Source organism: Aethalodelphis obliquidens, unplaced genomic scaffold (assembly GCF_003676395.1).
Source record: "Aethalodelphis obliquidens isolate GAN/ISIS:26980383/991018 unplaced genomic scaffold, ASM367639v1 scaffold22, whole genome shotgun sequence".
Lineage (NCBI taxonomy): Eukaryota > Metazoa > Chordata > Mammalia > Artiodactyla > Delphinidae > Aethalodelphis > Aethalodelphis obliquidens.
Window position 1 is genome coordinate 14,233,899 of NW_020837966.1, and position 13,474 is coordinate 14,247,372.

Below are 13,474 nucleotides of genomic sequence, written 5' to 3' on the forward strand. Positions count from 1 at the left end.
TCCTGGGGATTTTATTATACTTTCTTGTTGCTTAGCTTCTTGTCCACTTCATTGCTTTTTGCCTTATTTTAACTGTGGTATGCTACAGAGAATTCAGAAATATCAGGAGGAACTTGCTTTAAAATACCAACATTGTCTGAAATGCACTTTGAAGATAGTTGTGTGTGGGGCTGATTCTGTGATAATTCTCTTGACATTTTCATCTTTAGGGTATAGCAAAGTGTCTTTCAAGGAAGGAGTCCTTTGTATTAATACTATTTCACTATTCACTAGTTCGATATATGGTTTGGATTAAATTTAAAAAAAGGACACTTTTACCCTGCAAAATTTAAATACACAACTAGTTGAAGATGTCATTTAAAGTCTTGGCACACTTTCTCTCAATAAACAAGTAATGGGATCCATGTTTTCCAGTGTGGGGGATAAAAATAAAAACTGGGTGAGTAGTTGCTACAGTTGCAATCTCATTACAGTTGCAGTGGAGTTTTTTTTTTTATTAAGACAAACCTCTTTTCAACCACAGAGATACTTTTAGGCTTCAGAGGGCCTCATAACTGAGGTTGCCTTGGAGTTGAGTATCTTGCCTTTAACAGACTTCTGGGGCTCTATTTGTTTCCCACAATTTTATGCGTGTTTGTCTCAAATGAACCATAAAACTACTTCAGTGCCAACATGTGGTCTTAATAACAAATAAGCATGGGCAAATGAATGTTGAATTAGAATGTGAAGTTATATATATATATATATATATACACCATGACTTTAACTTCTAAGTCAATTTATAGCCCGGCACTCAGTCAATGTTAAATAATCTGTCAGTTACTATAAGGTAATTTTCATTCTATGCGTCAGTTATTTAGGGTGTCTGTCGATGATTGAAAATCACACATTTGTTGATAAACAGTTTTCTACAAGTTTTTCATAGTAAGTTTCTAGTCAGGTTTTATGATTAAGTGGGAACAAATTCCGCCCCACCAGCTCTTTTTTACCTTCTTGGTTTTTTAATTATTATAGTTTATATTATAAAAATGTCCATTTCACAATTATTTTAGTATTATAAAACTCACTTTTTTACAAAGTTCCTACTGAAAATGAGATCTTGAAGTAGGAATTAGTCTAGCTGTTGCTTGGGGCCGTAGGATTAGGAATAAGTGGAGATTGCTTCTCCTCTCTGGGCTGGACGGAATGAGGCAGTTGTCTGTGTCAGTGTGTCTTTTCCCTCAGATGGGTTGTGGGGTGAGGATGACAGGGAGTGGAAGGGATGTTGAGAGAGAGTTAATAGAGGCCACATAGAATTGTCTTGCCTTTTACAACTTTTGCCTACTCTAAAACAGTATTTTCTAATCAGCTGTATGACAATAAAAAGGATAGTCTAGCCTAAAAATAAAGGAATAATGCGTTATATGTGAAAGATGTTTTCAGTTGTTAAAGTTCATTTATTAACCCAATTTTTTTCCTTTCGTTTTATATTCTGTGTCTTAGCTTTTTTTTTTTTAACTTCTTGGACTCATATTTTGTTTTTGCATCATGATTTATCTTCTTCAAAGTACTTATTCCTTTTAGATTAGTTTTACTGAGATATATTATCTACAAGAGATCCATTTTAAACATACAGTTCAATAGGTTTTGACATATTCATATAACCTTATAACCCCATCATCCCAAGTAAGATAGAGATGAAAAACAGAAACTTTGTATGTAAAGGGCCACATAGTGAAATGTTTCAGACTTTGTGGGCCATAATATTTCATTTTCAACTACTCAGTTCTCCCCTAATAGTTTAGAAACAGTCATAGGGGCTTCCCTGGTGGCGCAGTGGTTGAGAGTCTGCCTGCCAATGCAGGGGACACGGGTTCGTGCCCCGGTCTGGGAAGATCCCACATGCCGCGGAACAGCTGGGCCCGTGAGCTGTAGCCACTGAGCCTGCGCGTCCGGAGCCTGTGCTCTGCAATGGGAGAGGCCACAGCGGTGAGAGGCCCGCGTACCGCAAAAAAAAAAAAAAAACAGTCATAGACAACACATAAATAAGTGGGCATGGCTGTGTTCCAGGAAAACTTGATTCACCAAAACAGGCAGCCAGCTTGCAGGCCATAGTTTGCCAATGCCCTGTACGTAACATTCTCATCACCCCCAGAAATTCTTCATGGTCAAATCTCCATCCTCAGCCCCAGTCAAGTACTAATCTGCCTAGCACTTTAGATCTAGTTTGTGTGTTTTAAAGAATTTATAATAAATGAATGTGTACTGTTTAGGGTCTGGCTGCTTTTACTCAGCTTAATGTTTTTGAAATCCAACCATCTTGTTGCACGTATCAGTAGTTCATTCCTTTTTGTTGTTGAGTGGTATTCAACTGAATAAATAGACCACAGTTTGTCTGTCTACTCTCCTTAGAAAGATGTTTGAGTTGTCAGTTTTGGGCTGTTATAAACAAAGCAACTGTGATCATTCTTATGCGAGTCTTTGTGTGAATGTTTGTTTTAACTTCTTTTGGGCACACACCTAGATAGATGGGCCATGTGGTATGTATTTAACTTTTTGAGATACTGCCAAACCCTTTGGTAAAGTAATTGTACCATAATACATGTCTACCAGCTATTGTGTGTAGAGTTCTAGTTGCTCCATGTCCTTGCCAACACCTGGTATTGTTAGTCTTCTTACTTTTTTACTTTTCCGTTCCAATATGCTTTTTTCTTTTTTGGTCTTGCTATACTGGCTTGACCTCCAATAAAATGTTAAGTAGATGTGCAAGAGTGGACATCCTTGCCATTTTTCCCAGCCTCATGGGGAAGGCATGCAGTCTTTTGTCATTAAGTATGGTGTCAGCTATATGCTTCTTATAGATGTTCTTTATGGATTAGAAAAGTTTCCTACTATTCCTGGTTTGTCTATAATAATAGGTGTCTCATTTTTTCAAATACTTTCCCTGCTTCTATTGAAATTGTCATATGGTTTTCTTCTTCTGTTAAAATCAAATTTTATTGATTTTAGAATGATGAATGAACCTTGTATTCCTAGGATAAACCTCACTCATGGTGTATTATCATTTCTGTATATTTCTGCATTCAACCTACTAATATTTTGTTAAGAATTTTTACATCTGTGTTCATGAGGAATACTGATCTGTAGATTTCTCTTGGAATATCTTTATTTGGATTCAGTATCAGGGTAATGCAGGCCTCATAAAATATGTTAGAAAATAGTCTCTTTTTTTTTTCTGAAAGGGTTTGTGTAAGATTGGTATTAATTCTTCCTTATTGTTCAGGAATAAGGAAGAATTGTAATTCTCTAGAATTAGAGATCAGAATTAGAATTCTCTAATTCTAATTCTAATTCTCCTTAGAGTTCCCTAGTAAAACCATCTGGGCCTAGGTTTTCTTTGTGAGAAGGCTTTTGATAAATTCAATATATTTTACAAATATAGGACTGTCATGGTGTTCTCTTTAGCTGTGTCAGTTTTATAAAGTTGTACTTTCCAAACAATTTTTCCATTTCATCCAAGTTGTTCGTCTGTCTTATCCTTTTAATGTGATGATCCCTCTTTCATCTCCAGTATTGATAATTTGTGTCTTTTCTTGGTCAGTATAGCTAGAGGTTTGTGAATTTATTGATCTGTTCAAAGAAACAATTTTTAAATAATTGATTTTGTGTATTTTTGGTCTGTTTTCTATTTCACTGATTTCTGCTTTTATCTTTGTCATTTCCTTTTTCCTGTTATCTTGGGTTTACTTTGCTATTCTCTTTCCAGCTTCTTATGTTGGAAGCTTAGATGACTGGTTTGTAGATCTTTTATTCCCCTCATATAAGCATTTAAATTTATAAATTTCCCCCAAGCACCAAATTAGCCATATCTCCCAAACTCTGATATGTTGTGTTTTCATTTTCATTCCTTTCGTAATATTTTCTGAAGTGCCCTTTCGCTTAGGATATAAAAAGCCACAAGGAGAAAAAAGCCAGATAACATATAAAATCATAGTTCTTTTTCTTGAGCCCATTAGAGCTGAGATTGCAAGGCAGCCAGGCAAACTGAATTACATGGGGTCACAAGAAGAGACTGAATGGACACACAGACTGTTTGACCTTTTGTAGACAAGGAAGAGGTGACAGCCAAAAGAGTGGGTAAGAAGGACATCGCTGAAATCTTAACACATTCTTAAAGGCTCAGTGTTGTCTATCATGAGAGTTTAGGATTCTTGGAAGACTCAGGTACCAGGAGAATCTGCCCCCGTTCATGAGCTCTTTCCGTGTTACTCCACCAGGTACTTATAAGAAGGATTTGGAGGCAGGGCAGGAGACCCGAGAGGGTCCCCTCTCAGAGTTTAAGGGTGGAACGGAAGTGCCCAGAAAAGCCCATCTGTGCTCTGGGCCCTGCATGAGTACAAGGTGTTGATCAGATGTCACTGGCACAAAACTGACCCACATCTCAGAACCTTCACTGGGGTGCAACAGAAGTCACCTGCGAGGGGAGGAGCAGGTAACCCTCCCCCTCCCCCGCATTCTCAGTACCAGGCAAAGGTTGGCTGTTGCTAGTGGAGGAAGATGGAAATCCGACCTCAGTCTTGTGATTGTGCTCAGAAAGTGCCATCTGCCATGAGGAGGGGCCACAAAATAAAACTGAAGTATTGCATTTCTTGAACTTGTTACTAGGAAAATGACCGATTCTGTGTGGGGTGACTGTGGACTTCTGGCTGACTGTGATTCGGGGCCTTGTTACAGTTCATTTTTACCTGGCACACTTACTCAGCTTGAGATTACTGCCCAGGGTTCATGTCGCCGTGTTAGTGTTTCCTCTGAGAATTACCTGGTGACAGACATCCTTTGTTAATTTTATGTTTGAGATGTATTATTGTTGTATGTTCTTAGAGGTACATATTTAGGATATCAATATTTTATCATGTATTGATACATTATAGATATATGCCTAGTTGTATCAGTTGGTTTTTACTTTTCTATAAGACTTATGTTCCATGTGGAAGTTTTACATTTTTATGTAGACAGATGTATCATTTCCTCCTCCATCTTTGTTTTTTTCTTTGCTTTTATGAAAAGGCCTGTACTGATTTTTCTTCCTTGAGGTGTAATTTGCATATTTTGAACTCTACAGATCTTAAGTGTACAGCTTGATGTGTTGCATTTATGTACATATCCCCATAATCACCACCCAGATCAAGATACAGAACTTTTTCATCCCCCCAGAGGCTCTCTGGGGACCCTTCCCATTTCATGTTCACACCCCCATCCTCGGGAGTTAACCACTGGTTTGACTTCCATCATAGATGCTTTAATCTGTTCTTGGCTTTCAAATAATAGAATCACACGCTATATGTTCTTTTTGTTACAGCCTTCTTTCATTCTGAGATTCAGCCGTGTTATATATGTAGTGGTCTTCTTTAAAATTGTTTTATAGATTCTATTGTATGAATATGGCACAATTTGTATTTCGGTTCTCCTGTTGGTAGATGTTTGGGTTGTTGGTAGTTTTCGGCTCTTATGGATAAAGTTGTTATGAACACTCTTGTACATGATTTTTTGTGAGTTTAGGTACTCATTCTTTCTCTTTTTTTTTGGCCACACCATGTGGCATGTGGGATCTTAGTTCCGTGACCAGGGATCGAACCTGTGCCCCCTGAAGTGGAGGCATGGAGTCTTAACCACTGGACCACCAGGGAAGTCCCTAGGTACTCATTCTTGAGTGTATACATAGGGGTAGAAATGCTGTGTCATAGGGTAAGATGGATACAGTTATCCCTTGGTATCTGTGGGCTTTGGTTCCAGGACGCGCCCCCCCCCCCGAGGATACCAAAATCTGTGGATGCTCTAGTGTCTTATGTAAAATGGTGCAGTATTTGCATATAACGTAGCACATCCTCCCATATATTTTATTTACTTATTTTTTATTGAGGTATAGTTGATGTACAATATTATGTAAGTTTCAGGTATATCTCTCATATACTTTAAATCATCTCTAGATTATTTATAATACCTAATACCATGTAAATGCTATGTAAATAGTTGCCAGCAAATTTAAGGTTGAGTTCAGAACTTTCTGGAACGTTTCCCCCCCCAAACAGTTTTGATCCTTGGGTGATTGAATCCACACATACAGAGGGCTGACTGTATTTAATTTAATAGGTACTGCCAAACTCTCATCCAAAGTGATTGAACAAATTGGCACGCCCCGCAAAAAAAGAATGTACTCATTGGTTTTCTCTTATTGAAGGGATCCTTTTTGTTTTAAATATTTTTAGCAAAAATTCTGTTTTAGTTCGTCTTCCAACTATAACACCCATTGTGAGAAATATTATTTTGTATAATTGAGTGACTTAACACAGCTCTATGCAGTATGACAGGAGGTCAAGCCATAGTCCCCCTGACATATCCCAGTATTCCCAAAATAATGTTGTTTAGGAAAAGCAGTTATTCTTTTTCCAGGCCAGTACATTCCTTTAACAACTTCATTTCAGCTTTTGTAAATTCTTTTTTTTTTTTCATTTGTTAGTTCACTTTATTATTCATTCAACAAATATTTATTGAGTAGTATGTGCCAAACACTCTTCCAAATGCTTGGGATACACATTATTTACACAATAGACAAAATTAAATTTCTTCACCCGCTGTGCCTAGTTGGCAGCATGCCTCAGTACAGTGGGGTGAAATATTCTGCTAAGTGGTGTTCCTGCTATCAGTTTTGCACAATATAACCCAATGTCCACAGAACAGAAAAAGGGAGTTTTAAAAGTCAAATTTAAAAAATATTAGGCCTTTGCCACCTTCATGTAAGTTCTTTAGATGGTGTAGAGGATGTAAAATTTTGTTGTGGTTTTATTTAACTGTCCTTGAATAAAGGGATTTTTTGTGTATCTTACTTATTAGTTCATTATATTTAAATGAAAAACCAAAAAAAAAAAAAGGTTTACCTTTTCTTTAAGGATATGGGAGAGTAGTGGTTTATTGTCTCTAAGGTCTTCTTTTACATGGAAGTCTGGAAATCACATCCTTAATATATTTGAGACCTGCAAACCTATTTGAGTCTCCTACTGACTCCCCGTAAAGAAAGCCATTCCTATGCTCACATCACTTGTGCTTAGCTTGATGAGTGAAATGGTGTGATTGGAGAGAATTGTTTAGCAAATGACATTGCCACAGGGAAAGGGCTTTGGTGGTTATCATTTGTGGAACAGTTGAAGTGCTTAGAATGTCTTCCAAATCCAGTATCGTAAAGAGCATAGGATTCCCCAAAGATGGGACCACTCTCTCTGTTAGTGACTTAGGTGGTTTTTCACACTGGCTTAGACTCTGTAAATAGTTTAGCCCTGCCGGAGGGATCAACCTCGTCTCCCAGTTTGCTCAGTGGCTTCTGTGTTTTTACCTCTGTATTTATGAAGACCTTCATGAAGACATAGAGACAAAGGAGAATTTCTTATTTCTCACTCTTGGGCATGCTGGCATCAGCCACCTGTCAGGTGAGGCGGCAAGAATAGCGAGAAGGAGCAGCTCTGGCACCACTCACAGTGCGTCCACGCGCACCTGGCCTGTGCCACAGATGCTGTGCCCTGGATTCCTGACCACAGATCCAAACTTTCCCTGTTCTCTTCTGTTTTTAGTTGCCTTGGTTTCTGGCAAGGAGTCCCACTACAGAGAGAAGGCTCATGTGGTCTTTTAACTTACCCACAGACCCGTAGGGCCTAACCCCGTGTAAAGTGGGACTCCACTGGGATGGCTCCAAAGGCACAAGGGGCGTGGCTCTTTAGCGGGGCTGTGGTAAGAAATGCCCACCAGGAAAGAGAGGAGCAGCTGGCTGTTCTTTCCTGCAGCTTTCCAAACCACTGCATGCATGTGGTTTCCGTCTAGCAGGCGGTGGATTTAATAAATGCAATACCTACTATGTTCCAGCCCCCACGTTAGCACATTCCACACACACGGGCTTGTTGAATCATAACATACAGGTATTTCTATGAGCATCTATTGAGGTTGAAGAGATTTCATAATAAAACAAAATGAGATAAACCCCACAGGCAAGCCAGTCACTTGAGAATACTGTTCCAATCTTCCTTTCACCTAGGAATTTGATAGTATCTTGAAGGCAGAATGGTTTGAATGCTCAGAGATCTGTACACGACTGTTTTCTTTCCTCGGCTTTGGCTCTCTGGTTCTCATACCTTAGTGTGCATGTGGCATTCTACAAGGTTGGTTATGTAAAAGCAGGTCTCCTAAACTTACAGGAAATTTTGGGCTGTCTTGTTTCCTTCCTTCCTTCCTTTGCCATGTGTACCACTACTCAGCTTAATAGTTGGCTTTCTTCCTGCACCTCCCTCTCATTTGGATTTCGCTCTCTTTATGCTCGAGGGTGGTCTTAACCCCCTGCCTTGCCTTTAGTCTCCTTTGATGTTTCCACAATTCCAGTATGAGCATTTCTGTCAGAACACTTATACAGTTCTAGTTTGTGAGAGACTGAGGCATATATTCAACAAAAAAGAAAACTAGAATAAAAGAAAGTAATTCTAAGCAAAGGTGAGGTGATGAACCCTACCCTGTTTGTATATCAAGAGTCAAGTCCAGCTTCACGAGGTATCACAGATCGATGGATGGATGGGTGGATGGTTAGTTCATTGATTCATTTGCAGTACACTCAGTCTTTCATATGCACAAGGCGCTGTGCTGGACAATATTCATTAACAAGGCGAGTATTGCCCCCGCTCTTTGCTCTTGCTTTGCTTACGGTCAAGTAGGTGAAACAGACACTAATTTGAATATAATGAGTGTTTCAGAGGAGAAGCGCGCATACTGTGGAAGTGTCCCGGTTGGGGCACCTGATCTAATCTGGGATCAGTTACTGGTATTTTCCTGGAGGTGGTGCTTTTGGGTCTGAGGTCCAAGGTATGAATAGTAATTGGATGAAAAGGCGTTCGGCGAAGACTGAACAGTCTAAACAGGGGGGATCACGTATGAAGGTTCTCAGTGGGTGAGGCCAGTGTGGCTTAGGGCGCGGAGCAGGGTGAGGTTGCTTAAAATGAGCCAGTTCATGCAGAGCCTTGAAGGCCATGGAATGACCTTTTATTTTATCCTAAAAATAATAGATCTTTGAAAGTTTTATGTAGAAGGTGACCACTTTTGTTTTTTTTGTTGATCTGCTGTTCTAATGCTGCCTCTGGTTCCTCTCAGAAATTGCTTGTGGTGCGGGAATGAGAAAGAGGTAGGAGGGAGATGAGTCAGGCTGTTGCATTTGTTCGGGTGAAAGGTAATGTTAGCTTGGATTAGGGGTGCAATGGAGAGAAATAGGTTGAAGAGATATCCAGGAGAGCAGATTGACATATCAGGATTGGCTAATAGCTTGTGAAGACAAAGGAGGTGCCAAGAATGACTGCCAGGTGTCTGGCACGATCATCTGGTTGTATAGTGTCCGTGTTGACCGAGGTAGTGACCCCAGGAGAAGGATGGGCTTGGAGGTTGGGACGTTAAACTATGAGATAGATTGTGGACATACTGACTTTGAGTTGCCTGTGAGATGGTCAAGTGGAGATGCTGAGTGGGCAGTTGGACGTATGGATCAGGAGTTAGAGAAGCTGTCTGGGCTAGAGAGAGACATTTCTGATGGATTTTTAAAGAAAACATCTGTTTGGGTTGGCCAGCAGCTTTGCGAGCCCTGTAATTGTTAATGGAATGTCCAATATTGCAAAAATTTGCAGACGCCACAGATTATGGTAATAAAACCTTTTCTCCTTTTTAATTTTTTTTTAGTAAGATATCTTGCATGACAGTAGTAGTGAGGGAAAGTGGAAAGATAAAAACCTTAAAATAAGGTCACCTGTAGAGCCGTCTGTAAGGAAGCTACCATTAATTGCTATCTCCTGCCAGCCAAACATGATGCCCAGCTCTTTATAGCTCTCGTCCTTCCAGGAAGTGCCTCTCTTTTGTGGATTAAATACTGAGGCTTAGGCTTATGTTGAGTAACTTCACAGGTTCATTTGGCAGATCTGGATTTTAGCAAGACTCTCTTTGGCTCCATAGTTTTTGGTCTTTCTAATAACCCTGTTGCAATCCAGAAAACAGTTGAACTAAACTAATAATCTACAATCAATTTAACTCTGGGGTACAAGGGGCAGACAAGGTAGTCAAGAGGTGATCTACTGAAACAGAGGACATTCCAGGTATCTGTGGAATCACGGGTGCTTCAAAAAATGATTTTAAAACCTTGGAACCTTGGCATTCTAAAACTTTAATGTTGTAAAGGACTTGTGAGACCTTGATGTCTAGTAGTCTTACTTTATAGACAAGGAAACAAAGACCTCAAGGTCACAGATCCTGCTAATGGGAAAGACGGACTGTAGCCCAAGCTTCAAGCTCCTGGTCCCTCGTTTCACCAGTGTCCACTACTGATCTCATCTTTGACTTCTCTGTCAGCGCTCACGTTCAGTTACCAAAGCCCCATCCACTGCTCTTCCGTAAGGCCTTTCACCCCTATTGCTGTCTCCACTTCTTACTCTTTCTAGCCTAGTTCAGTCTCCCACCCGCTTCACTTCCACACTGTTGCAGTGACCTCCTAACTGGTCTTTTCCTAAAGCACCCCTGTTCCTAAGCCCCTTTCCAGCTCACACTGATTGAATTCTCCCCAGAGCCTACTGTTTGATGTCAAAACTCTTCAGACTGTTCTTCACGGTGCCCTTCGGCTGGGCCCCAGCCTACACAGGCCCCATCTGTATACGCCTCTAGTCCTTATCCCCTACCTGCCAGCTAACCTACATGAGCTACTGCTCCTCGAGGGCTTTTCCTTATCTGTGCTTTTCTAGTTTGTTCCTCTGCCAGAAGATCCCACTCCCCACCTGCACCTTTCAAAACACTCTTCATTTTTCACAGCCCGGCCTGCATCTTCCATCAGCTGGTACAGTCGGTTGCCCCTGCCTGAGGTCTCCTCTTAACACTTAGAGTTTTGTGCCCCTGCTCATCTTCACTTCCACGTGGGGCCTTGAATCTTGTAGGAAGTCTATAAATGTTCCCCTCTGATGAATGCTGTGTCATTCTTTTTTCTTCACAGTTGCATTTTCTTAAGAGGATGTTACATTTGTTGCAGTCATTTGGATTTTAAGACTATAAATATCTTCGGGTGTCTGGTAACTTTTCCAGTATGCACAAGTGTTGACCGTGCCTTTTGTGTCTGGTTTCTGGTTTCCACATCACTTTTGACACTGTTCCCAGGTCCTGAGGGTTGGGATCCTAGGTGATAGAAGCGGGGGTCACAAGGGCTTGGTGGAATCAGTGGGCCTGATTTGAAAACTGAAATCAAATCTTTGAAAATTTATTGTTTTGAGGATTGGGTCTTTCTTTAGTTCTACTTAAGTTATTTTGTAGAGACCATTACTTCAAGTGTTGTATTATGTGTAATTTGTTGAAAAGTACTTCTAAATGTAGTATAATATGTGCGTACCTGTACAAGTTAAATCTCATTGCGCTGTAAGATGGTTAACTTATTAAATATATGACAATAATAGTTTGCATTTGAAGGACCCTGATCAGGAGTCCACATTACAGAAGTAGCTGTGGCAAGGACTTCGGATATTACCATCTAAACCTGTACTGGAGGATTTGTTAACGTAAAGAACCCTTGTTGGTTCTGTGTCTCACCACGTAAAGGAGGGTTCTGTCACCTGAAGGTAACAGTGGACATTGTTGCTCTCACCTTGGACTTATTGACAGTGGAAACTTTACCAAACTTACAAATTAGGTTGTTCAACCTTTTTTTTTTTTAAGTCACTGATTGCTAATAAGTGTCTATTTTCAAATTCCACTTAAGGTGTCTTTTCATTGTAAATATCACCTGCTAAAGAGGTTGTTGGGAAGGAGACCTATAGCCCAGACCCCTGCCTACTTCACCTTCGTTGGCCCTGCCTGTATTTAAAATAAACAAACAAATTTGGTCACATTGGCTTGGTCAGATCACAGGAATAGATAGACAAATGTTGCATAAGGTCACCACCAATAAGGCTCTCTGCCTTTCTCACACCTTCCCATAAACACACACACACACACACACACACTCTCTCTCTCTCTCTCTCTCTCTCTCTTTCAATGTAATTCTTTACACTGAAAAAACGAACTATAAAAAGATTCCACTGAATATTTTCCTTATTTTAGAAAATAAAACTAGCAAATTCTTGGATAGTTCTGCAGATTCAGCACAGCTTTTTAGCTTATACAAGTAGAAAATGGTATTTCATCCTGCCTACATTAAGTGTCTTAAAGAGTATTATACACATATATACAGGTACACTTATACACATATACAAACATATATACTAAAGACATGTAATTATTTATGTAAGAATAATAGTACTGATTTACAACCCCCAAGCAATGTATACTGCCCCCCCAGCTCCTTTCCCTTTTTCTGTGAAATTTTTTGTAAAGTTACTTGTTTGTGAATTCTTTCTTATTTTTTAGACCAAAACTGAAATGCAGTTACTAGACAAATCTTCAGTGTCATCTGTCCCACCTTCTTGTTTTTCTAGTATACAGGTAACACTTGAAAAACATGGAGGCAAAACCAGTTCTCATCTTTGTTATTAAACTAGTACCTGAAATAGGCTGGTAATCCTTCCTGTGGTCCAAAATCATCTGACTCTTCCTACCAAGGGGCACCACTGAACTGGTACTCAGAGAAGAAACTTCTTGGAAAGAGTTGATTCCACCATTTTGTGGTGTTGGAGGTCGGGGAGGGGGCCCAAAACTTTAACCTCCATCTTATTGTTTTCTCAGCTTTGGAAGTCGAGAAAGGTCAACTTTTAAGAAAGGGAGTCAGTCACCCTCTACCTATATGCTGTTGACCTTTCTAGTTGTGCTCCATTCAGCTCAGTTGCTTCAGTGATCATTTATGAAGTGCCCACAATGGACCAGGCCCTGGGATGGTCATGGGAAATGGAGCCAGTGACTTTATTCGGTAGAGTAACATATCTTTTATTTAGTTCTTAGAAGAAAAAATACCATTAGAATGGAGCCTCCTTGAGGTCAAAGACCTTGTTTTAATTATCCTTGTATCCCCGGGGTTTAGCTTAGCAATGGATGCTTAATGGGCCTTCAGTAGATGTTCACAGTGTTCATGGAGATAGAATTAAACTAAGACTCCTTGAACTTTTATATTCTGTTTTACTTAAAAGTTTTTCCATAAAAGACTTATACTTTTTAAAAGTCTCTTAGTTTTTTTTTGGTTTTAGTTCATTCTGTCCTGACCATCCTTTCCATTCATTTCTTTCTCATTTAATTTATTGATGGCAAGGCAAGTAATGGTTTAGTCATCAAGAAAGTAAACGTATTAACATGTAATAAAATCGTTTGTTGTGTCAAATTGAAAAAACATGTAATAAAGGTAATATGCCTTGGATTTATATTAATAAATGTACTGTGCTTTATTAGGAATTTGAAATAGTAAATATTCTATGAAAGTATGTTTTATTCTCTTGTAGTATTTGGTCATTCCTTGTCTCTT

General features: G+C 39.5%; 1 protein-coding gene across 6 annotated transcripts in view; it reads left to right on the forward strand.

Annotated features, from left to right (window-relative positions):
- Nucleotides 1–13,474, forward strand: part of SLC25A26 (solute carrier family 25 member 26) — a 142,708-nt gene that overhangs the window by 71,447 nt on the left and 57,787 nt on the right. The window lies entirely within an intron of this gene.